This window comes from Pseudophryne corroboree, chromosome 2, assembly GCF_028390025.1.
Source record: "Pseudophryne corroboree isolate aPseCor3 chromosome 2, aPseCor3.hap2, whole genome shotgun sequence".
NCBI lineage: Eukaryota > Metazoa > Chordata > Amphibia > Anura > Myobatrachidae > Pseudophryne > Pseudophryne corroboree.
The window spans coordinates 5,204,787-5,230,404 of record NC_086445.1 but is presented as its reverse complement, the minus strand read 5'-3'; the positions used below and the strand labels follow the sequence as shown (position 1 = coordinate 5,230,404).

Below are 25,618 nucleotides of genomic sequence, written 5' to 3'. Positions count from 1 at the left end.
ATATATTTATGAAGGGGCCCAGACGTTGCACTCTCTAATGGTTAGTCAAACCAATGAGGTGGCAGGCCACACCCCCTCTGTGGACTGGCCATACCCCTAAACATGGGCCCCTACCGTTGCTTTCCCCCTGGTGGGCCCTACATGCCCCAGTCCGACATTGTCTGCTTCCCAGTTGTCCACTTCTGGAATGAACACTGCTGACACTATCACTTGTTGATGCTTGGCCCAAATCAGGATTCAAGCAACTACTTGCATGGCCATGTGACTTCGAGTCCCTCCTTGTTTGTTGATGTATGCAACTGCCATCGCATTGGCTGACTGAACTGGAACAGTCTGAGACTGGAGCATGTGAACTGCCTGTCGCGGCGTGTTGTAAATTGCCCTGAGATCCAGGACATTTATTGACAGTAATCTTTCTCGGTCTGACCATAGACCCTGAAGCTGACAATGTAGGACCACTGGTCCAAAACCTCTGAGACTTGCATCCGTCTTCAGAATTATCCAATTCCAGACTCTAAACTTTTTTCCTGCGGTGAGATTGTGTATGTGGAGCCACCAGAGAAGTGATACTTTGGCCCAAAGAGACAAACGCACCATCTGATGAATTTGTAGATGAGAACCTGACCACTGTGCGAGAAGATCCAGTTGAAAAGGATGTGAGTGAAATCTTCCAAACTGGAGTGCTTTGAAAGACGCCACCATCTTTCCTAACAGACGAATTCACAAATGCACAAAGACTGTCCGTGGTTTGAGAGCACAACTGTACAAGATGACAAATACTTTGTGCTTTCTGTTCCGGCAGGTAAATTCTTTGATCCACCATATCCAGAATCATTCCCAGAAATTGAATTCTTTGACACGGGCCAAGGCTTGATTTTTGAAGTTGACAATCCAACCGTGCTGAACTAGTACATTGTACGTCAGTAAGGCATTTTGAAGTAGTATATGTTGAGACGGAGCCTTGATGAGAAGGTCGTCTAAGTACGGAACTATTATCACTCCCGGGGATCTGAGATGAGCTATCATCACAGACATCACCTTTGTGAATACCCAAGGTGCTGATGAGAGGCCAAATGGTAATTCCTGAAATTGATAATGGTTTTGTTGTACTGCAAACCTTAAGTACGCCTGAAGCGGTGGCCAAATTGGAATGTGTAAGTATGCATCCTTGAGATCCAGGGAAATCATGAATTCCTGTGGTTCCAAACTTGCAATCACTGACCGCAGGGATTCCATCTTGAATCTGTAGTAAGTGACGTACTGATTGAGCCCCTTCAGGTTCAATATTGGTCTGACCAAGCCGTCCGGCATTGGTTCTACAAAAAGACTGGAATAATAACCTTGACCCTGTTGATGAACAGGAATCTGAATCAAAACTGCTAAATCTAGGAGAGATTGGATCGCGGTCTGCAGAACCTCCTTTTTGTCTTCTGACAAAGGCAGGCCTGTCTTGAAAAATCGCATTGGTGGTAGACAATCGAACTCTATTTTGTAACCTTTGAACAGTAAATTGAGGATCCATCCATCTATGGATGTCTGAAACCACGTCAAGTGAAATTTTTAAGGTGTGTTCCCACAACTGAAGATCCGAGATGGGCTGGAAGATCATCATGCCACTGGCTTGTCAGCGGACTTGGTGTACTGATGACGGTTAGTGGTTTGTTGAAAACCATGTCCTCTACCACGTCTACTCTGTATAGTTGTTCCTCTAGCACAGACTCGAAAGGACTGAGGTCTAAAAGATCTGAAATCTAGTCCAGCGTATTTCCTTTTAGGAACTGGTGCGGGCAATGGCAGGAAAACAGATTTTCCCCCAGTAGCCTGAGAAATCCATTTGTCCAATTCAGGACCAAATAACATATGGCCAGTGTAAGGCAACGCTTCTATTCCTTGTTTTGACTCTGCCTCTGCCTGTCAAGAACGCAGCCAAAGCGCCTGTCATGCCACAACTAGTGAAGCTGAAAGATGAGAACTAACCTAGCCAATGTCCATAGAAGCTGTACCTAAATACTCAGCCGATTCAGAAAATGTGATCAGCAAGATGTATAAGCTGTTCTAAGGGAAGATCCTGTTGTAGGCCCAACTTGAGCTGTGTTGCCCATGCAACTACAGCCTTGTTAACCCAAACTCCAACTAAAGCAGGTCTAAGCAACACCCCTATTGCTGTATACATAGACTTTAGCATAGCTTCTAGCTTACACTTTGACGGGCCTTTAAGGGTCCTTGCAGTGGGGACTGGAATGGTTAACTTTTTTGAAAGTTTTGAAATGGAGGAATCCACTGGTGGTGGATTTTCTCATTTAGATGTCATAGACTCTGGGAATGGGTAGGTAGACAGAAACCGCCTAGGCATAGAAAACTGTTTATCTGGATTCTTCCGTGCTTCCGTTAACTGCTTATTAAGAGAATCTGAATAAGGAAAACACACAGTGGCCCTCTGTTTTTTAGCAAATAAAAGTTCATCATTTGAAAGAGGTTAATCAGTATCAGTAAAATTTAGAACCTGGCGTACCGCCCTGATGAGATTATCAATGGCCGGCTATCAGTAACCTCACTATCTGACTCCTGGCCCAGTTCATGAAACCGGTAAAGCATGAGCCAAACTATGACTACTTTTAGGAAGTGAGCTAGACCTTGACTTTTGTAAAGTCTCCAAGGTCCTTGACATATCCTGAGCACACACTGGCAGCTCAGATGGTATTAACCTAGAACCAGACCTAGCCTCCTCACAATCTTGTCTTGCAGCTGCAAGCTCCGATTTTAAATCAGACATCACACCTCCCAAGGACGATCAGGGTAGAGGTTTGTACTTGGATCTTTATTTGCAAGACACACTGCACAAGTGGTAGTTCCATCAGGTAACCCACTCTCACAGACATTGCAGACAAGCTGCTTTTGTGATTTTGCATTAGCTTTACTCATTATGTACACAGACAGACAGGTATACAGTGAGAGGCAAGGCCTATGACTCAGTAAAAAATGTAACTAAAGTATGTATGATCCAGAACTGCAGTGCATGTGGAACACACTAAAACCAGTTAAATATGTGCTTCACAGAATTCCTACTAACACCCCTGCACCCTCCAGTGGCTGTGTGTTGTAGGACCGGCACCAAACTTCCTGCAAGAACAACCAGGAAGTTGTGTTAAAATGGCGTCCAGCCATGTGCTTTCACCTTATACATTAAATAAAATCCACTGAGGAATCTAACCTGTGAAGCTAGCTGTCCACGTTTTGCTAATACACAGCATCAGCCCACTAGGCTATTGGAGATGCTGCTCCCTATGTATAATAAAGCACTGTTGTCAGGTTATAACGTAAGCACAAAGTACACATAGATACATTATTTCTATATTTATAACACTTTGTGATATATACATTAGATCCCCATAAGCATGTATTCCAGGCTTAATAGCCTGATAGCAGGGACCTAACGTGCTTAAATTGAGTAAGACTCAACTTATTCATCTGTGTGAGCCTACCATGAGCCGCAGTGCTGCTGCGAGTGGAATCCCCCCCCCCCTCGCGATCTCCTCCCTTCAGCATCGCAGCTTAGTGCGGGCTGTGCTGGCGGACTGCGGCAGCAGTGAGAGCTGTCCGCGGCAGTGGGGGCTAGCGGTTAGTGGGAGCTAACCGTGGGAGGAAGCCGGGGAGCGGCGGTGGGTGCCCAGTGGTGGCAGCTTGGCTGGCCGCTGCCAGGCTGGAGAGCAGGTAGCCGGAGCACAGTGATCACATCAAATACTTAAAGTCCCCACATGGCGGGGCAGCAGCATGAGCTGTCCGCCCCGCTCCCCCAGCAAGACAATGCACAGGAGCGGCGGCAGTGTGAGCTGCCTGCCTGCTCATTACCTGTGTACATAGGAGGCTATGATGGGGCATCTCCTGTGAGCGCTGTCCAGCTCCTTGTATACAGCCCTAGGCTGAAATCAGCCAACGCTGATTGTGGTCTATGTCGGGGCTCCTCTCCTGAGCGCCGACAAGCCAATGCTGCATCACAGTAACCTCCACAGTCCCGGAACAAAGCTTCTTAATAAGCTGGGAAGGGATTGGGTGTAAAAGAAAAAATCTTGTATAAAAAATAGAAGTAAAGTGTGGCGAATACTCCACTGTGTGCCATCCCTGCGAGGCACAAAAACACACTGAGATACCTCTGGGAGTATGGAGGGGGTGGAGGGTTACTAATTTCAATATTTAAATGTGCCTATCCCTGCTAAAACCCTGTCCATATCCAAAGAGTATTCCAGTGACCCCTAGTGGATGAAAATGTAACATGGTGTTTACCACTTTAACGCTGCAGACTTATTGTAGAGTAACACTGTACATCAGCTCATGTAGGGACGTACTTGTCCCACAATGACAATCTTAGCATGTGTTGATGTGGTTCTGGCTCTAAGCATCATTTTGTCAACGTGGTTTCTTTAATTTATGAAGCTAAACTTCAGAATTGTCAGATTGTAATTGTGATAATGAAGATGTGCAGAAATTAGCAATCTCACTTTTTTGAGGTTCACACCTCCCCCCTGATTGTCACTGCACAGTGGTGAGGAGTCTGATTATCCCTGCACAGTGCTGAGAAGTCTGACTGACCTGCTAACTCTCCCTAGTAGTCCCTACCTGGCGTGGGAGAGTTAGCAGGTGCTTCAAACATCTAAAGCACTGAACGGCTTTTAAACGTGGCTAAATAAACGTAACCCTGACATCCCGGACACCAACCATAAATACATAAAAGGGCTGTTTACATTTAAACCCACTAATCAACTTTTTTTTTTTTTTTTACAGGTACTAGCGCTGAATTTATTAAAATTTTCAAGCGCTCCTAATTCTCATCTTAATACAATTGTTCTACAAAAACGGAGATGCTATTATACCAATAGCGCAAGTAAATTATTTATATATATATATATATATATATACACACACACACAGTAGTGAAGCATTTTGAAAATTAAATTAAAAAAATAATTCAACCAACCTGAACTCCAACCTGAGACATGAAGATCTGAGCATCGGCCTCCTGGGCCAGTTCTAGGACGGAGGCGTTTCCCCATTCAGCCGACACATGTGTCAGGAGATTGTCAGACAGTTTCTCGTCATTAGAAAAACATTCAGAAAAAACTCCTAACCAACGATACAGGATGGAAGGAGAGATAATCAGGAGAGGAAGTGATTCAGAGTAACCATCTATAATACTCTTCCATTACTGGGACATAGTAATTATCTTACCCACAGCGCGCCCCTCATACACATCAGCCAGTGCTGTCATTTCCTCCGTGTTTGCCATGCCCTCCTCCTCTTTAGCCAGTTCTCTTAGGATCTTAGTGCAGAGAAGGGCCCCAGCTACACTGTCCTGTGTCTGCAGGGAATAGAGGACAACTTACTGCACACATCACATGATCACCCCAAACCTGGAGCACCAACCGAGAAACCATTTTGTACAAGATCCAGAAGTACAAGGAGCATAATGAGATATGTAATGGTCTATAAGTACTAGAAGTATTATGAGACATCTAATGGTCTATAAGTACTAGGAGTATAATGAGACATATTATGGTCTATAAGTACTAGGAGTATAATAAGACATCTAATGGTCTATAAGTACTAGGAGTATAATGAGACATCTAATGGTCTATAAGTACTAGGAGTATAATGAGAGAGACATCTAATGGTCTATAAGTACTAGGTGTATAATGAGACATATAATGGTCTATAAGTACTAGGTGTATAATGAGACATATAATGGTCTATAAGTACTAGAAGTATAATGAGATATCTATTGGTATATAAGTACTAGGAGTATAATGAGACATCTAATGGTCTATAAGTACTAGGAGCATAATGAGACATATAATGGTCTATAAGTACTAGGAGTATAATGAGACATATAATGGTCTATAAGTACTATGAGTATAATGAGACATATAATGGTCTATAAGTACTAGGAGTATAATGAGATATCTATTGGTATATAAGTACTAGGAGAATAATGAGACATCTAGTGGTCTATAAGTACTAGGAGTATAATGAGACATCTAATGTTCTATAAGTACTAGGAGTATGATGAGAAATCTAATGGTCTATAAGTACTAGGAGTATAATGAGACATCTAATGTTCTATAAGTACTAGGAGTATGATGAGAAATCTAATGGTCTCTAAGTACTAGGGGTATAATGAGAGAGACATCTAATGGTCTGTAAGTACTAGGAGTATAATGAGACATTTAATGGTCTATAAGTACTAGGAGTATAATGAGACATCTAATGGTTTATAAGTACTAGGAGTATTATGAGACATCTAATGGTATATAAGTACTAGGAGTATAATGAGACATCTAATGGTTTATAAGTACTAGGAGTATAATGAGACATCTAATGGTATATAAGTACTAGGAGTATAATGAGACATCTAATGGTATGTAAGTACTAGGAGTATAATGAGACATGTAATGGTCTATAAGTACTAGGAGTATAATGAGACATTTAATGGTATATAAGTACTAGGAGTATAATGAGACATCTAATGGTTTATAAGTACTAGGAGTATAATGAGACATCTAATCAGTGGTGCAAGTAGAAAAAAATAAGAATTTACTCACCGGTAATTCTATTTCTCGTAGTCCGTAGTGGATGCTGGGCACTCCGTAAGGACCATGGGGAATAGCGGGCTCCGAAGGAGGCTGGGCACTCTAGAAAGATCTTAGACTACCTGGTGTGCACTGGCTCCTCCCACTATGACCCTCCTCCAAGCCTCAGTTAGGTACTGTGCCCGGACGAGCGTACACAATAAGGAAGGATTTTGAATCCCGGGTAAGACTTATACCAGCCACACCAATCACACCGTTCAACTCGTGATATGAAACACAGTTAACAGTATGAAACAATAGAGCCTCTCAACAGATGGCTCAACAATAACCCGATTTAGTTAACCATAACTATGTACAAGTATTGCAGATAAACCGCACTTGGGATGGGCGCCCAGCATCCACTACGGACTACGAGAAATAGAATTACCGGTGAGTAAATTCTTATTTTCTCTAACGTCCTAGTGGATGCTGGGAACTCCGTAAGGACCATGGGGATTATACCAAAGCTCCCAAACGGGCGGGAGAGTGCGGATGACTCTGCAGCACTGAATGAGAGAACTCCAGGTCCTCCTCAGCCAGGGTATCAAATTTGTAGAATTTTTGCAAACGTGTTTGCCCCTGACCAAGTAGCTGCTCGGCAAAATTGTAAAGCCGAGACCTCTCGGGCAGCCGCCCAAGATGAGCCCACCTTCCTTGTGGAATGGGCATTGACAGATTTTGGCTGTGGCAGGCCTGCCACAGTATGTGCAAGCTGAATTGTACTACAAATCCAACGAGCAATAGTCTGCTTAGAAGCAGGAGCACCCAGCTTGTTAGGTGCATATAGGATAAACAGCGAGTCAGATTTTCTGACTCTAGCCGTTCTGGAAACATATATTTTCAGTGCCCTGACAACGTCTAGCAACTTGGAGTCCTCCAAGTCCCTAGTAGCCTAGGCACCACAATAGGCTGGTTCAGGTGAAACGCTGACACCACCTTTGGGAGAAAACTGGGGACGAGTCCTCAATTCTGCCCTATCCATATGGAAAATCAAATAAGGGCTTTTACAAGACAAAGCCGCCAACTTTGATACTCGCCTGGCAGAAGCCAAGGCCAATAACATAACAACCTTCCACGTGAGATATTTCAGATCCACGGTTTTTAGTGGTTCAAACCAATGTGATTTTAAGAAACTCAACACCACGTTGAGATCCCAAGGTGCCACAGGAGGCACAAACGGGGGCTGACTCTGCAGCACTCCTTTTATAAATGTCTGAACTTCAGGTACTGAAGCTAGTTCTTTTTGAAAGAAAATCGACAGAGCCGAGATCTGTACCTTAATGGAACCCAATTTAAGGCCCATAGTCACTCCTGCTTGCAGGAAATGCAGAAATCGACCTAGTTGAAATTCCTCTGTTGGGGCCCTTTCGGCCTCACACCATGCAACATATTTTCGCCATATGCGGTGATAATGAGTTGCTGTAACCTCTTTCCTGGCTTTAGTAAGCGTAGGAATGACTTCCTCCGGAATGCCCTTTTCCTTCAGGATCCGGCGTTCAACCGCCATGCCGACAAACGCAGCCGCGGTAAGTCTTGGAACAGACAGGGCCCCTGCTGCCGCAGGTCCTGTCTGAGTGGCAGAGGCCATGGGTCCTCTGATATAAATTCTTGAAGTTCTGGGTACCAAGCTCTTCTTGGCCATCCACGAGTATCGTTCTTACTCCTCGCCTTCTTATTATTCTCAGTACCTTTGGTATGAGAGGCAGAGGGGAGAACACATAAACCGACTGGTACACCCACGGTGTTACCAGAGCGTCCATAGCTATCGCCTGAGGGTCCCTTGACCCGGTGCAATATCTTTTATAGCTTTTTGTTGAGGCGGGACGCCATCATGTCCACCTGTGGCCTTTCCCAATGGTGTACAATCCTATTGGAAGACTTCTGGAGGAAGTCCCCATTCTCCCGGGTGGAGGTCGTGTCTGTTGAGAAGATCTGCTTCCCAGTTGTCCACTCCGGAGAATCCTTGTGGCTTCTGCCATCGCCATCCTGCTTCTTGTGCCGCCCTGTTGGTTTACATGGGCGACTGCCGTGATGTTGTCTGATTGGATCAGTACCGGCTGGTTTTGAAGCAGAGGCCTTGCCGGCCTCAGGGCATTGTAAATGGCCCTCAGGTCCAGAATATTTATGTGTAGGGAAATAACCTGACTTGACCAAAGTCCCTGGAAATTTCTTCCCTGTGTGACTGCCTCCCAGCCTCAAAGGCTGGAATCCATGGTCACTAGGACCTAGTCCTGTATGCCGAACCTGCGGCCCTCTTGAAGATGGGCACTCTGCAGCCACCACCGTAGAGATACCCTGGTCCTTGGAGACAGGGTTATCAGCCTATGCATCGGAAGATGCGATCCGGACCACTTGTCCAACAGGTCCCTCTGAAAAGTTCTTGTATGGAACCTGCCTAATGGGATTGCTTCGTAGGAAGCTACCATTTTTCCCAGGACTCGCGTGCAATGATGCACCGCTACCTATTTTGGCTTCAGGAGGTCTCTGACTAGAGATGACAACTCCTTGGCTTTCTCCTCCAGGAGAAACACTATTTCTGGTTTATGTCCAGAACCATCCCCAGGAACAGTAGACGTGTCATAGGAACCAGCTGTGACTTTGGACTGTTTAGAATCCAACCATGCTGTTGTAGCACTTTCCAAAATAGTGCTACCCCGACTACCAACTGCTCCTTGGACCTCGCCCTTATAACGAGATTGTCCAAGTACGGGATAATTACAACTCCCTTTTTTTTTTTTTTTGAAGGAGTATCAACATTTCGGCCATTACCTTGATAAAACACCCTCGGTGCCATGTACAGTCCAAACGGCAGTGTCTGGACTTGGTAATGGTAATCTTGTACCACAAATCTGAGGTACTCCTGGCGAGGATGGTAAATGGGGACATGCAGGTAAGCATCCTTGATGTCCCAGGATACCATGTAATCCCCCTCGTCCAGGCTTGGAATAACCGCCCTGAGCGATTCCATCTTGAACTTGAATTTTTGTGTTCAAGGATTTTAAATATAAAATGGGTCACACCGAACCATGCGGTTTCGGTACCCCAACCCGTGTGGAATAGTAACCCCGTCCTTGTTGAAGTAGGGGCACCTTGAGTATTACCTGCTGGGAATACCGCTTATTAATTGCCTCTAGCACAGCCTCCCTGCCTGAGGGAGTTGTCAGCAAGGCATATTTTAGGAAACGGCTGGGGGGAGACATCTCGAATTCCAGCTTGTACCCCTGAAATACTACTTGAAAGAAACAGGGATCCACCTGTGAGCGAGCCCACTAATTGCTGAAATTTTTGAGACGGCCCCCCACCGTACCTGGCTACACCTGTGGAGCACCCGCGTCATGGTGTGGCCTCACAGGAGGCGGGGGAAGAATCTTGAGTCTGGGAACAGGCTGACTGGTGCAGCTTTTTTCCCTCTACCCTTGTCTCTGTACAGAAAGGAAGCGCCATTTGACCCGCTTGCTTTTCTGAAGCCGAAAGGACTGTACCTTTGTCTGTGAGGAAACCTGAGGTAAAATTATTTCTTCCCAGCAGTTGCTGTGGATACGAGGTCCCAGAGACCATCCCCAAATAATTCCTCACCCTTATAAGGCTCTCTATGCGCTTTTTAAGTCAGCATCACCTGTCCAGTGACAGGTCTCTAATACCCTCCTGACAGAATGGACATTACATTTATTTTGGATGCCAGCCGGCAAAATATCCCTCTGTGCATCCCCCATATATAAGACGACGTCTTTAATATGTTTTTATGTTTTCCAACTAGTATCCCTGTTTGACAGGGTCACCGACCACGCTGCAGCAGCACTATCTGCAGGTCTCAGTCTAGTACCTGAGTGTGTAAATACAGACTTCAGGATAGCCTCCTGTTTTTTATCAACAGGTACCTATTAAAGTGGCCGTATCCTAAGACGGCAGTGCCACCTTTTTTGACAAACGTGTGAGCGCCTTATCCACCCTAGGGGATATCTCCCAGCGTAACTTATCCACCTGGCGGGAAAGGGTACGCCATCAGTAACTTTTTATAAATTACCAGTTTCTTAACGGGGGAACCCACGCTTTCACACACTTCATTTATTCTTCTGATGGGGGAACAAAACACTGCCTGTTTTTTCTCCCCAAACCTAAAACCCATTTTTAGAGGTGCTTGGGTTAAAGTCAGAAATGTATAGCACATTTTTTATTGCCGGGATCACGTCACGGATGTTCCTAGTGGATTGTGTATATGTCTCCACCTTGTCGACACTGGAGTCAGACTCCGTGTCGACATCTGTGTCTGCCATCAGAGAGAGCGGGCGTTTTTGAGCCCCTGATGGCCTTTGAGACGCCTGGGCAGGCGCGGGCTGCGAAGCCGGCTGTCCCACAGCTGTTACGTCATCCACCCTTTTATGTAAGGAGTTGACACTGTCGGTTAATACCTTTCACCTATCCATCCACTCTGGTGTCGGCCCCACAGGGGGCGACATCACATATATCGGCCTCTGTTCTGTCACCATATAAGCCTCCTCATTCAACATGTCGACACAGCCGTACCGACACACCGCAGACACACAGGGAATGCTCTAAACGAGGACAGGACCCACAAAAGCCCTTTGGGGGGACAGAGTAAGAGTATGCCAGCACACACCAGAGCGCTATATATATACAGGGACTAACTGAGTTATGTCCCTAATAGCTTTTATATAATATACTGTATACAGTGCCAATTTTAATGCCCCCCCTCTCTTTTCCCTCTTACTGTACTGTAGAATTGCAGGGAAGAGCCAGGGAGCTTCCCTCCAGCCGAGCTGTGAGGGAAAAATGGCGCCAGTGTGCTGAGGAGATAGGCTCCGCCCCTTTTTCGCGGCCTATTCTCCCGTTTTTTATGGAATTCTGGCAGGGGTATTTACCTCATATATAGCCCCTGGGGCCATATATTGAGGTATTTTAGCCAGCCAAGGTGTTTTTATTGCTGCCTCAGGGCGCCCCCCCCAGCGCCCTGCACCCTCAGTGACCGGAGTGTGAAGTGTGTGAGAGGAGCAATGGCGCACAGCTGCAGTGCTGTGCGCTACCTTGGTGAAGACAGAGTCTTCATGCCGCCGATTTTCCGGACCATCTTCTTGCTTCTGGCCCTGTAAGGGGGACGGCGGCGCGGCTCCGGGACTGAACATCAAGGCTGGGCCTGCGGTCGATCCCTCTGGAGCTAATGGTGTCCAGTAGCCTAAGAAGCCCAATCCGGCTGCAAGCAGGCGAGTTCGCTTCTTCTCCCCTTAGTCCCTCGCTGCAGTGAGCCTGTTGCCAGCAGGTCTCACTGAAAATAACAAATTCTAAGACTATAACTTTCTAAGAGCTCAGGAGAGCCCCTAGTGTGCATCCAACCTCGGCCGGGCACGAAATCTAACTGAGGCTTGGAGGAGGGTCATAGTGGGAGGAGCCAGTGCACACCAGGTAGTCTAAGATCTTTCTAGAGTGCCCAGCCTCCTTCGGAGCCCGCTATTCCCCATGGTCCTTACGGAGTTCCCAGCATCCACTAGGACGTTAGAGAAATGTGTTACGGGTACTGTCTGCGTGCGCCATAAAAAATGGGTGTGACCAAATGCCACATGGGGCGTGGCCATTGAAAATGGGGGCGTGATACACATATGGGGGGAGGGGCAGATACACATATGACCCCAATAGTGCTAGATACAAGTTGCCCCACAGTGCCAGATATACATTGCCCCACAGTGCCAGATACACATTGCTACACAGTACCAGATATACATTGTCCCACAGTGCCAGATATACATTGCTTCACTGTGCCAGATACACAAATGCCCCCAGAGTGCCAGATACAAATTGCTTCACAGTGCCAGATACACATTGCCCCACAGTGCCAGATATACATTGCCCCACAGTGCCAGATACACATTGCCCCACAGTTCCAGATATACATTGCCCCACAGTGCCAGATATACATTGCTTCACTGTGCCAGATACACAAATGCCCCCAGAGTGCCAGATACACATTGCTTCACAGTGCCAGATACACATTGTCCCACAGTGCCAGATACACATTGCCCCGCAGTGCCAGATACACATTGCCCCACAGTGCCAGATATACATTGCCCCACAGTGCCAGATATACATTGCTTCACTGTGCCAGATACACAAATGCCCCACAGTGCCAGATACAAAAATGCCCCCACTGTGTCAGATATACATTGCCCCCCAGTGCCAGATACAGAAATGCACACACAGTGCCAGATATGCCCCCAGTGCCAGATACAGAAATGCCCCCAGTGCCAGATACACATGTCCCCCCCAGTGCCAGATATGCCCCCAGTGCCAGATACAGAAATGCCCCCAGTGCCAGATACACATGCCCCCCCAGTGCCAGATACACATGTCCCCCCAGTGCCAGATATGCCCTCAGTGTCAGATATGCCCCAGTGCCAGATACACATGTCCCCCAATTGCCAGATATGCCCCCAGTGCCAGATATCCCCCATTGCCAGATATGCCCCAAGTGCCAGATATGCCCTCAGTGTCAGATATGCCCCCAGTGCCAGATATACATGCCCCCCATTGCCAGATATGCCCCCAGTGCTAGATATACATGCCCCCCAGTGCCAGATACACATATTTCCGCAGTGCCACATATGCCCCCAGTGCCAGATATGCCCCCAGTGCCAGATTTGCCCCGAGTGCCAGATACACATGTCCCCCCTTTGCCAGATATGCCCTCAGTGCCAGGTATACATGCCCCCATTGCCAGATATGCCCTCAGTGCCAGATACACATGTCCCCCCTTTGCCAGATATGCCCCCAGTGCCAGGTATACATGCCCCCAGTGCCAGGTATGCCCCCAGTGCCAGATACACATGTCCCCCCTTTGCCAGATATGCCCCCAGTGCCAGATATACATGCCCCCAGTGCCAGGTATGCGCTCCCCTGCTCACCGCTGCTAGTAGATAAAGACAACCTTTCTGTCAAACTTGACAGGTACCACACCCCCTTTCTCCTAGGCGCCACCCCCTTTAATATTAAATGATAGTGTTTTATATCGCGTTAATTTAAAATTTTATATAAAATTTTATATAAATTTATAGTGTTCGATATTAAACCGTATTAAAAATTTTCGCGTAACACCAGTCGCAGAGTGTCACGTAACACCAGTCGCAGAGTGTCACACAACACCAGGCGCAGAATGTTCAATAAAGATCACAAGTCAGTTTGTGATGAAAAAATTCACTATTTTGAAGTAACACAAAATGTTCTTACATTCCAACAATTTAAACATCACGCTTGGTACACATGGTGTCGTTTTAAAAGTCATAATGACTAATGACCATGTCCATTTTCTTAGATGTACGGAAACATCACACATGGCAATAATTTAAAAACATATTGCTTTTAATGATGAATGATGATCTGACATCTTTTAATGGGCATGAGTTATGAATGACTAATGACCATGGCCATTTTCTTAGATGTACGGAACCATCACACATGGCACTAATTTAAAAACATATTGCTTTTAACGGCCAGGGATGATGAATGATGACAGCACATTCTTAAAAAAAAAGCAAAAAAAAAAAAAAGCAGTTTGTTATCTCTGTAGAAGAACATTAGCGCCACCTACAGGTTTATGTGTTGACTCAAATCGGATTTTCCGTATTTTGGATTCATTAAATATCATAATGAGATATCATGGTGAGTCCTAAAACTAAGCACAGAATGCATTTATGGTACATGTACACATTATACACACATGGATATTTATGGAATCATAAAATAATTTGTATTCATGTACATTAGTTCATAAGTACTTCTGTATAATGCTTTTTATGAATTATTTTTGTTATTAAATAAATTTATTCTAAATTTGGAAGGACAGCCAATTTGGTATGTGCTTGAAGAGCTGAGTATGACATGTACGGTACCGCTATCAGATTATATCTTTATTGTAACTGAAAAGCATGATTACATTTACTAATGTATAAACCAAAGATTATATGTTTAAAAACCCCGCCCCAAGCATCTTGGAAATGTGGGACGGCATACCACAGGTTGGTGGGGGCCATATGGCTCACAGCCATTGCTATAAGAATAGGAAACGAGCTGTATTGAGACAGATCACTGAGAAGAAAATTCAAACGAGTTTGCATCGCTATACACACGTGAAGACATTATGGTAAGTGTTGTTATTATTATTATTTATTATTATTATCATTATGGATCTAGCATGTTATATTTTATTTTTATGTATAATTGTCACCCCACTGAAGGTTGTTTAAATATGTGGTCATTTTAGGAATGCACCGACATTTTTATTTTTATTTTTTTTATCTTACACAATATTAATTAATTTAATCAATACTAAATTTTATTTTTATGTATAATTGTCACCCCACTGAAGGTTGTTTAAATATGTGGTCATTTTAGGAATGCACCGACATTTTTATTTTTATTTTTTTTATCTTACACAATATTAATTAATTTAATCAATACTAAGCGGTTCCCAATGGTACTTACTAAATACCAATTGTAGATTAAAGTGCAGAGATTATATATGACTTTTAATTAATATGATTGCCTGAATGTTGTTTAAAATGTGTCCTGTACCAGGTATTTGTATTGGATTTTAATTAATGTGACTGTCTGAAGGTTATTTAAATATGTGGTAATAGCGACATCTAGTGGTTCATTTTGGGAATGCACCGACACAGTATTTCATCTAATTCGTTTGATAGATATTAATCGTCTCTCATTTTCATTATTGGTTCAGAGACAGACAATGCAGAACATCAACAGCAAAGACGCTTTCATGGTTAGAACCAGATCTTCTTCTGATGATGATGATGATGCTTTGCCAAGTTATCAAACGGCTCATGGTAAGCTATGTCTATAAATGCCATTGACACGTTTTTATTTATATTTCAAGTTTAAATAGTATGAAATTATAGTCAAGGTCTACAATTTGTTCATTTTTAAAAGTTTAAATAGTATGAACGTACAACAGTCTGGATACATTGATAAGTAATTATTAAATAGTAATTATTAAATAATTATTATTTTCTCATTTTTATTTCCCCCGATTTGACAGTAATCACAAATACAGAGAATTTCGATTCGGTTGAAGATAGCCCATTTGGTTTAGATTTCAGCATTATACCCGATTTTACTAATATTTTGGAATTGGCGCCAGACTGTGAGTAACATGATATCTTTATTTATTTTTTATTTATTTATTTTTTATTTATTTATTTATTTTTCCACGGCTAAAGAATTAAAAATAAACCTTGTACAGTTGTGCTGATTTGTTGTCAACTGTACACACTTTATATTCTCAGTAATGAATCGCTTTTTCATGTTATTCTAATTTTATACCGTATGTAATATTTATTTTTTCATTTTTTCACCGGCTAAAGATGCCACAAAAATGGATGATGCGACGGCTGACGGTATTCTACGGGATATATTGAACAAACCTGAATATTGTCACAACGCCGCTATACAGAACAGCAATGTTGTTGATGAGCGACCGTTTTTCCCACACGCGACAGGGGGCCGGGCTAAAACATTCGAATATAAAGCAGGTGTGTAATCAAGCACTGTTATATGGCATATTGTTATGCTGTGATTTAAATGCTGATTTACAGGCAGAGGCGTTTATATTTATTTTATAATATATGTATTACAGATGACGCTGTAGCAAGGCGATATGCTCCTTTGATACCAACAGGCCGTGATACAGTCGCGCAAATACACAGGCCTAGTACAAGCGGGAAAATATCAAAACGCACAACCGCCGCTGAAGCGGAGAACCATCAATTCGTAACGCCGGCAATTGTACATAAGGACGTTGCTAGGTCATCAGTTATGGCGGTGCATAACGGTTGTATCAACCCAAACAAACGAAAGCCTGCTCGACCAAGAACGAATGAGAGAAGTCATAATTCAGCATTTACAGATCTGAAAAGAAAATTGTCATATTCCGAAAATGATAAGCCGCAACGGAGAAGGATCGCGTTACAAACTGTATCATGCGTAAGTAATGATGTTGCTGTAACATCAAAACACACAGCGTTTAACACTGCAGACCGGGATGTCGCTGGTAATACAAAGACTGTAAAGGTTAAGAGGGCATCGCGTCTCTCAAGAAGTAATGTTAAGCAATTGTCGCAATCAGCTGTAATCACAATTCCAGATACACAGGTTTGTTCTGAAACAGAAACAAGGCACATAGCAGGCATTGGTTTGTTATCAAATATTGACTCAAGAAGTAATGTTAAGCAATTGTCGCAATCCGATGTCATTACTATTACCGATACACAGGATTGCTCTGAAACAGAAACAAGACACATAGCTGGTAATCCTGTGATATCAGATATTGATGACATAAATGGGCAAGAGCTTATTACAAACTGTGTAGAGTCAACGACACAAGATCCGCAGAATAGTTCTGATGAAGTATTATCAGCCGTTGCAGGAATACCTGGTAATACTACAACGGTTGATTGTGTAACATCAATGCCCAATATTTTTACAACGACAGCCCTGGTACACGCATCGGCTGATGCTTGTGCACCGGCGCGAGGGCTAGCGCCCGACATAGTTGATGAATGTCAAAATTCAGAACAATTAGGCCAAGACGCTGAAATACAATTTTACGCGTTGTTGGGTAAGATACGGGAAGATGTTGAGAACATGGGCGTAAAAGCCGGATATTTGTTAAAACACATTAAAGGTGTGTGCCACGGTAGTAAATGTAAACAAGACATTGTTAAAGAAGTTGTTGAGACGTATATGAATGTCATGTCAAAATACATAGATCGGTCGGTTAAGACAACTGAATTTATTAAAGCCAACATACATCATTTTGCAGAAATAAATGAAACTGATCCGTGACTAGGCATGCTAGGCAATGGTTTGAAACGTGTTTTAAATTTAAATGCCTGTAAAAAAAAAACCACGAATTAAACCTTGTTTAACATACAAGATCTCACAGTTATTCCGACGCGCAAAGGTGAAACAGGCTGTAACAACATTAACCAGATTGAGAAAGCGCAAGCGGCATAGGGAACATGTGGTAGGCGGGAAGCAGAGTGCGATGTATGTAGATATAGATCAATCGCCACCCCAAGCATTACCGAATGACGAATCACAGGCTGACAATATTGAGCGCAATGCAAGCCCCATATATGATGATGCAGGCAGTGTTGAGTCACCCGGTAATAACGAAGGTCGGCAACATGTATACTTAGAGGCAATTAACAGTTATGAACGACAACGACCGCATTTCAGAGCCGTTGAGTACCACAATCACTATCGGTTTGTTAATTTGGACAGGGTTACATCATTTGTAGAGGGGGTTTGAGCCATTCATACGGCTATACAGGCCATGCTCGATGGTGTCCTTGCGGGCGTGGATCCTGCCGACCGCGTTCAGCTTAGATTGGAGGGGGGTGGGTTACACAACGCCATCTATTCGCATCGTAAGCCGCAAGAAACATTAGACGCTGCCAGTTTTTTGAATCAGATTACAAACACGCTTCAAAGTAACGCTGAATTCTTATTATCCACAGGCTTAAGATTTGTGATCAGTATTTTTAGAAACAGGGCAGGGTCTGGCTTGACTGGGAGGAGTTTACAACGCCTGCCCCAAAGTTTAATAATAAATAAAAGAAAGAGATATCTCTATGACTTCAGGCGCATAGATAATAACCTGTGTTTGGCCGCTAGCGTCTGTAAACTTCTGGATAAAGGTAACAATGCCAATGATCATGTAATACAGGAGAGAGCGATCCAACTACATAAAGCTTTGAATCTGCCGCTTGATAAAGCGGTCAGCTTTAGCGATGTTGCAATTTTTGAAAATTATTTAAATGTTTCGATCAATCTCCTCTATTATAGTCAAAATGATTGGAAATACTACAGTACGGACAGTCGTTACAAAGACACGCTGTTTGTGCTATATCACGATTGTCACTTTTATGGGATACTCGATATCAAAGCGTTTCTTGGAGCCCGATATTATTGCATCCGTTGTCATAGCGCTTACCATCATAGAAATAATCACGATTGTCTTTTCTTTTGTAAGGCTTGTCACAGGCCGGATTGTATTGACGATGGTGTGACGGCTTTAAGGTGTTCGTTGTGTAGGGTATTTTGTCGATCAAACGAGTGTTTAGAGCTACACAAAGCTTTAGCTCTTGATCACAAAATATCCTGTCTTGAACATGTATATTGTGACAAGTGTTGTCTCTACAGGCGAACAGATCATAACTGCCGAGGCCTAAAGTGCCCCATTTGTAAGGTGTTCGTTGATGGGTTTTCGAACCATTTGTGCTATATACAAACCATCAAGCCGGAAGAGCCCACAAAGAAATACATCTTTTATGATTTTGAGTGTATGCAGGAGACAGGTGTGCACATACCAAACTACTGTTACGCTTTAACATTAATGGGGGAGAAAGACTGGGAGTTTAAGGGTGTTGCATGTATCGAAGACTTTGTAAAGACATTCATGAAACCAAAATTTGAGCATTACACATTCATAGCCCATAATGCAGGTCGCTATGATGCATATTTTGTGCTGCGCCAGCTGATTAAGGAGAAATTAAAGATGGAATTATTATCTAGAGGCGGCAACATAATGTGCATCACGGTAAAAGATTTGAAGATAAGATTTATCGACTCTTTAAATTTTTTACCCATGCGGCTTAGCAAGTTACCAAAGGCGATGGGGTTTGACGGTACCAAAGGTTATTTCCCACATTTTTTTAACACAGCTGATAACCAAAATTACATAGGCGCTATGCCATCAATAGAGTATTTTGGTCCACAATACATGATGCCTGATGAATTATCTGAGTTTACAGCCTGGTATAAACAGCATGTACACAAACCGTTTAGCTTTCAAAAAGAGCTCGTACAATATTGTAAAGAAGATGTGAAAATATTACAAAAAGCTTGTGATGCTTTCAGATCGGCTGTTATAGCCATGACAGAACAGGAATATCTAATAACAAAGAAAAAAAAAAAGGTTGTGGTTAAACGTCACATCGAAGCTTTTCAATTAGTCACGTTGGCTTCCGTGTGCATGGCCATGTACCGTTGTAAATTTTTACAGGAAAAGACACTGGCCCTTGTACCGGGTGATAACTATCACAAGACTCAGAAGCGTTACTCAACGCCAGCCATACAGTGGTTAATGTACATAGAACACAAAGAAGGTGTGAGTATAAGACACGCTTTACAAGGGGGCGAGAAGAAAGTTGGTAAATACAGCCTGGATGGTTACGCCGTGATTAACGGAACACCCACTGCATTTGAATTTCAAGGTTGTTTTTATCACGGCTGTGGTGCTTGTTACAACGCAGATGATAAAAACAAACTGACTAAAACGACCTACGGTCAATTACACCACAAGACGCAGGTAAAGTTGCACTATCTTAAACGTTGTGGATTTCAGATACGTGAAATCTGGGGTTGTGAATGGAAGTCTATGCTAGATTCTGATGCGGATCTACAGGCTTTACTGAAGGGCAAAGAATTACCCGAACCCTTGGAGCCGCGTGATGCTCTTTATGGCGGGCGCACAAACGCCATAAAGCTGTATCACAAAACAGGCTGTGATGAAAAAATTCAATATTTTGACTTCACCAGTTTATATCCATATGTTAACAAAACCAAAACGTATCCTATACAGCACCCACGCATTATTTATAAGGACTTTGGTGCTGTCACAAAGTATTTTGGTTTTGCCAGGGTTAAAGTTTACCCGCCTCGTGGCCTATTTTTTCCGGTTCTGCCGGTTAAAATGGGTGGTAAGTTAATGTTTCCATTATGTCGCACATGTGCTGAGTCTGGACAGACTGAGCCGTGCGTTCATGATTCAGAAAAACGTGCACTCATCGGTACATGGTGTACCGTGGAACTAAACTTGGCTGTAGAAATGGGGTACATGGTGTGTAAAATCTATGAGGTGTGGCATTTTGATGAGAGCTCTGACAAATTGTTTTCAGGCTACATTAAAACGCACCTCAGGGATAAACAAGAGACCTCTGGTTATCCCGAATGGTGTACAGACGCCGAGAAACGCCAAGAGTATATAGACGCCTATCAAAAAAATGAAGGCGTGTCTTTACGCCCCGATCACATAGAAATCAATCCCGCTAAAAGACAAATTTCAAAATTGTTTTTAAATTCCTTATGGGGTAAATTTGGTCAACGTAGCAACATGCCCAATACGTGTCTAGTGACCGATCCCGACAAACTTTTTGAATACGCGTTCTTACCGTACTATGACGTGTCCGCTTTGGACTTTGTTGACGATGATACAGTTATGGTAAATTGGAAGTATGCCAAAGATCATTACACCAGGGGCGCAATTTCAAATGTAACTATAGCCATCTTTACAACGGCTTATGCACGTGTTGAACTGTACAAACTACTGTATAGATTACAAGATAGATGTCTTTATCACGACACAGACTCTGTGATTTTTGTCAGTAGACCCGGTGACTGGTGTCCGCCATTGGGTGATTATTTAGGCGAGTTGACCAGCGAACTACCCACAGGCACCCATATAACAGAATTTGTCTCAGCCGGTCCCAAGTCATACGGCTATCGACTAAACAACGGAAAGACCTGTTTAAAAGTTAAAGGTATAACGCTCAATGTTGATAATGCGCAGCACGTTAACTTTGACAGCCTGAAAGAACTGGTCTTAGATTATCCTTTAAATCCCGAAGGCGATGACCAGAAAAAGGTTGTGATCCGTCAACCCGGTATAGTACGTGTGAAAAAGTGCTGGCAGATAGAGACGCGTACTTTGCAGAAGACGCAAAGGTGTGTTTATACTAAACGGTCTCTTACGGACAACTTCACAACACTGCCGTTCGGCTATTAAGATGGACACCAGATTTCAGCACCCTTTCTCATGTATTTTAGCGGGTCCGTCCAATTCGGGTAAAAGTTATTTTGTGAAAACGCTGTTGCAACACGCTGCAACACATATGACTCATGTACCTGATAATGTTGTTTGGTTTTACACCTGTTGGCAGCCTATATACGACCAACTTCTGCGTGATTACCCCGGTACGCGTTTTATAGAGGGCTTACCAGAGTCTTTTAGCGATGATCAACTTTTTCCCCCTGATAAGATTAATTTAACAGTGATTGATGATTTGATGGACGCGGCAAGTAATAATTCTGAGGTTGAGAAAGCTTTCACAAAGTATGTACACCATCGTAATCTCAGTATCCTGTACCTTGTCCAAAACATATTTTGTCAAGGTAAAAAGAGCAGAACTATACATTTAAACACAAAATATATGGTCCTGTTCAAAAACCCCAGGGATAAAATGCAGGTGGGCATTCTGGCTAGACAAATGTACCCATCGAAACATCGTTTTTTTCTCGAAGCCTATGAATCCGCGATGGCTGCCCCTTATGGTTATTTACTGGTTGATTTAAGAAACAACGCTCTTGACGATTATCGTTTACGAAGTGACTTATTCCCACCAGACACGCCTGTCGCTTTTGTCATTAAGAAGCGCGGTTCTATAAAGCTATAACCGTACAACCTTTAGTCATTTGTTGTCATTCTAACAACGGTGAACATGTCGGGGCGGATAAGACGTAATTGGGTGCTTTTAAAAACGTTAATTAAAGCAACACCATTCCAAAGAAATGCTATTTTATCCAACGCTTCAAACGATTTAGTCACAGCTATTTGTGAGATAGCGCTCAACACGCTTAAAGGTAAAATACCGCTGTCTCAACGCCAGTTGAACTACCTTAAAAAGAAGCGAGCGCTTATAAAATCACTTTGTAATAAGAAATGTGCCATTGGAAAAAAGAAGAGGTTGGTTAAACAGTCGGGTGGTTTTATCGGTTCGCTGCTTGGTTTTGCTATACCACTAATTACAGGACTATTGTCTAATCGTTGATGGAGTACGCTGAGAAAATGTATCTGGTACCTCAGAATCAGATAGACCGTTTACATAATAAACCGAACAGCGACGACATACGTAAAACAGCAACGCATGGTCTAGATGTAGAGATCGTGAAAATACTACAGAATAATGATTTATCAGAATATGAAAAAGCAAAGCGATATACAATGTTGTTGCAGAGATACCTGGTGTTGAGTAAACAGGCTGATAGTGAAATGTCAACTTTAGCTCTTTTATCACCCGTTGCAAAATTTGTTGATGAATCAAATAATACGACACAGCCTATTGCCCCCGATGCTGTTTATCATGAGCTTTTGAGCGGTGTTAATGACCGGTATAAGAAAAACTGTGAAATACTATTGAGTAAAATGACACGCTCTAAACACATCACAGACTGGAACAGTAAAGGGGAGTTTCTGTACAAAGGCGTCACTGTGCCTGGTTCCAACATGTTAGATTTAATAAGAAGCATCACGCAAAGTAACGGTGTGTCGATCCGTAATATACCGAATGGTTGGCCTGAATTTATGCGGGCAATGTCTGAATTGAATATTCCCTCAACCGTCATAGCCAATGTGGGGAATAGAATGTGTTTAGAACGATTAAAAGCTGAGAAGCAGGATGACTCTGATGGCGCTGTGACATCGCCCATGTCGTTACAAACCCTTAACAAAGGTCGAATAAATGTTTTAAGTCCCCCAGGTTTAACAACACCGCACGGTTACTTACTGCCTAGGAAAAGATCCGTAAATCTATTTCAGGATTCACAGTGGCTGAAACTATAACATATAACTAATTTATATTATTTTTATACACTGTATTTTGTGTTGGTATTTTGCGCCACAATGTTTAACTTATGTCAATAATATTTTATGTAATGTTTTAAATGCTTCTTTACCGTGTTATATATATATATATATATATATATACATATATCAATAAAATATGCTTATGCTTTATAAAACAACGTTTTGTTCTTTGTTTCTATTGCTGTAAACGGAAGAAATTTCAAGCACACGATATAAAGTTTAATAAACAACGTTGTTTATTAGAAAAACATCATAGATATGATGCGTTGTACATAAAACGTATCAAACAGAATGTTGATTACAAGTTACACAAACAATACAACGTTGTGCGTAACACGCTTCACACACAGCGTTGTGCGTGAAACGTTTTATGTACAACGTGTCATAGTTATGACACGTTGTACATAAAACGCTTCACGCACAGCGTTGGTTACAAGTTACACAATTCTGTATATATCTATATGCATAATGACTCAGACAATGGCTTCTTGGGAGTCGTCTTACAAAATTTGAAACAAAACAATCATTACGTTTTGTGTCATCACTAAAACGGGCCAGTACATCCACATATTTGTATTTTTTACACATGTAAAATATAAAGTATATGCAATATTGACCGCAAACGGTACTGTTAAAATTTTGCAACTGTATATTTTGGTGATAAACACTTTTTGAATTCAAGTTTAAAAAATGTATTATTGCCTTTGGGAATAGGGGGCTGTCAGGGGCTAACCCGTAAGAATCAAAAAAGTAACATTCACGTTGTTCGTTAAAATAAGCGGCCAACCAGTGCTCACCCGGCTGCCCGCTGCTATGCGTATTGATTACAAACGCGCAGGGATATTGCGACAGTTTACTGACCGGTAACATATCGCACGGATACGTTCCTTTAAAAACATGCCTTGTGCTTTGCACGGCGTACAGAATACAGTTTATCTGTAATGTGTTCATTTTTTCAGCAGCGTAGTGTTAGTTTATTTCATTTATAGATAATCGTACAGCACATCGCGCCTTTGATTAATCTCGATGATGTTATCAAATAGAGCGTATATTATCACATTGACTGTCCGGTCCAACGCTTCTGCAAAGCGGAATTCGGCACGTAGATTGCCTGTTCTTATCAGGGAAAGGTGTTCTCCACACTCCTGTTCTGGTGAAAGGTCAAAAGCAAATAGCGTGTAGCCCCTGAGGTACTCTTCGCGGTCAATCAGTATACCATTGTCAGATTTCTGCTTATTTGTGATCTGTATGAGTGACATATTCTCTCTTACAGCATTACCGCTTTCAAAGTCGGGTTGAAATGGCTTGGCGGGGTGCGGCGTTCCATCCAGATAAAGGGACGCAAAACTTACATTTTTATGTTCAAAGCACAGGGGGTTCCGGTTATGGATTCCTGAAAATGATTCGTTATCCACGAAACCGGCTATAACTGTTTTCGGCACTTGTCCTAAAAATAAATTTTCTAGATTAAATACTCTACTGCCTGTTGGTACGCTGTAGATTTTCATCCCAACGCGGTCAATCGCGTATTTCGCGTTACCGTTTAACAGAGCCTGCGCGTGCCCAATCCGCACGGCCGGTGAGACCTGAACTCTTTTCACGAACAGGGATGCAGCTGTGATCTGTATTTTAAAGGCATCCGCCTCAGACGACATTAAGCAGAATGCGTCTTTGTTTCTGGTTAGTTTAATCTTCAGATCAACGGCGTTTAAAATTAGTTTATGTTGATGGAAAAGGTCGCAGTGAAGCGGGCCTAGCAGTTCAACAGTGCGACTCTGCGCTGTTGCGCCTGCTCGTTTTTTGAATCCCGTATTCGGGCCGTCCAGCGCCGTGTTGTTAAATTCACCATCCACATCTTTGTAAAATAGTCCTGTTGTGTGTTTTGTTGACAATGCGTCCGAGCTGTAATTTAATATAGTCTCAATGTACGCGCGGTATGCGTAAAGATTGTTGGATTGTGATATGAGCCTGTCGCCCAAAGTTACATCCACTTGGTTGAATAAAGTCGCTATTGGGTAATTAATAAGCGCGACCCGCGCACCTTGCGGTATCGGCGTGTTATCGGTTCGTACGATCTTACATGTCACGTACAACAGCGTATTGTTCAGATCGTAGTAGTGTTCACCGCTGGCTGCTATATAAAATTCAAGCGGAGCTGTGTCGGATAACGCCGCTAAAGGTTGAACTTCGACGTATAGACTTTTCTCTATGCTAGTTTGTGTCGGGGGCACGTCAAAAAGATCCAGCTCTGTTTTTGCACATTCAACGGATT

At 43.0% G+C, this 25,618-nt stretch overlaps 1 pseudogene; it reads right to left on the bottom strand.

Annotated features, from left to right (window-relative positions):
* LOC134987843 (transient receptor potential cation channel subfamily M member 2-like) overlaps positions 1-25,618 on the bottom strand; it is a 539,791-nt pseudogene that overhangs the window by 219,541 nt on the left and 294,632 nt on the right.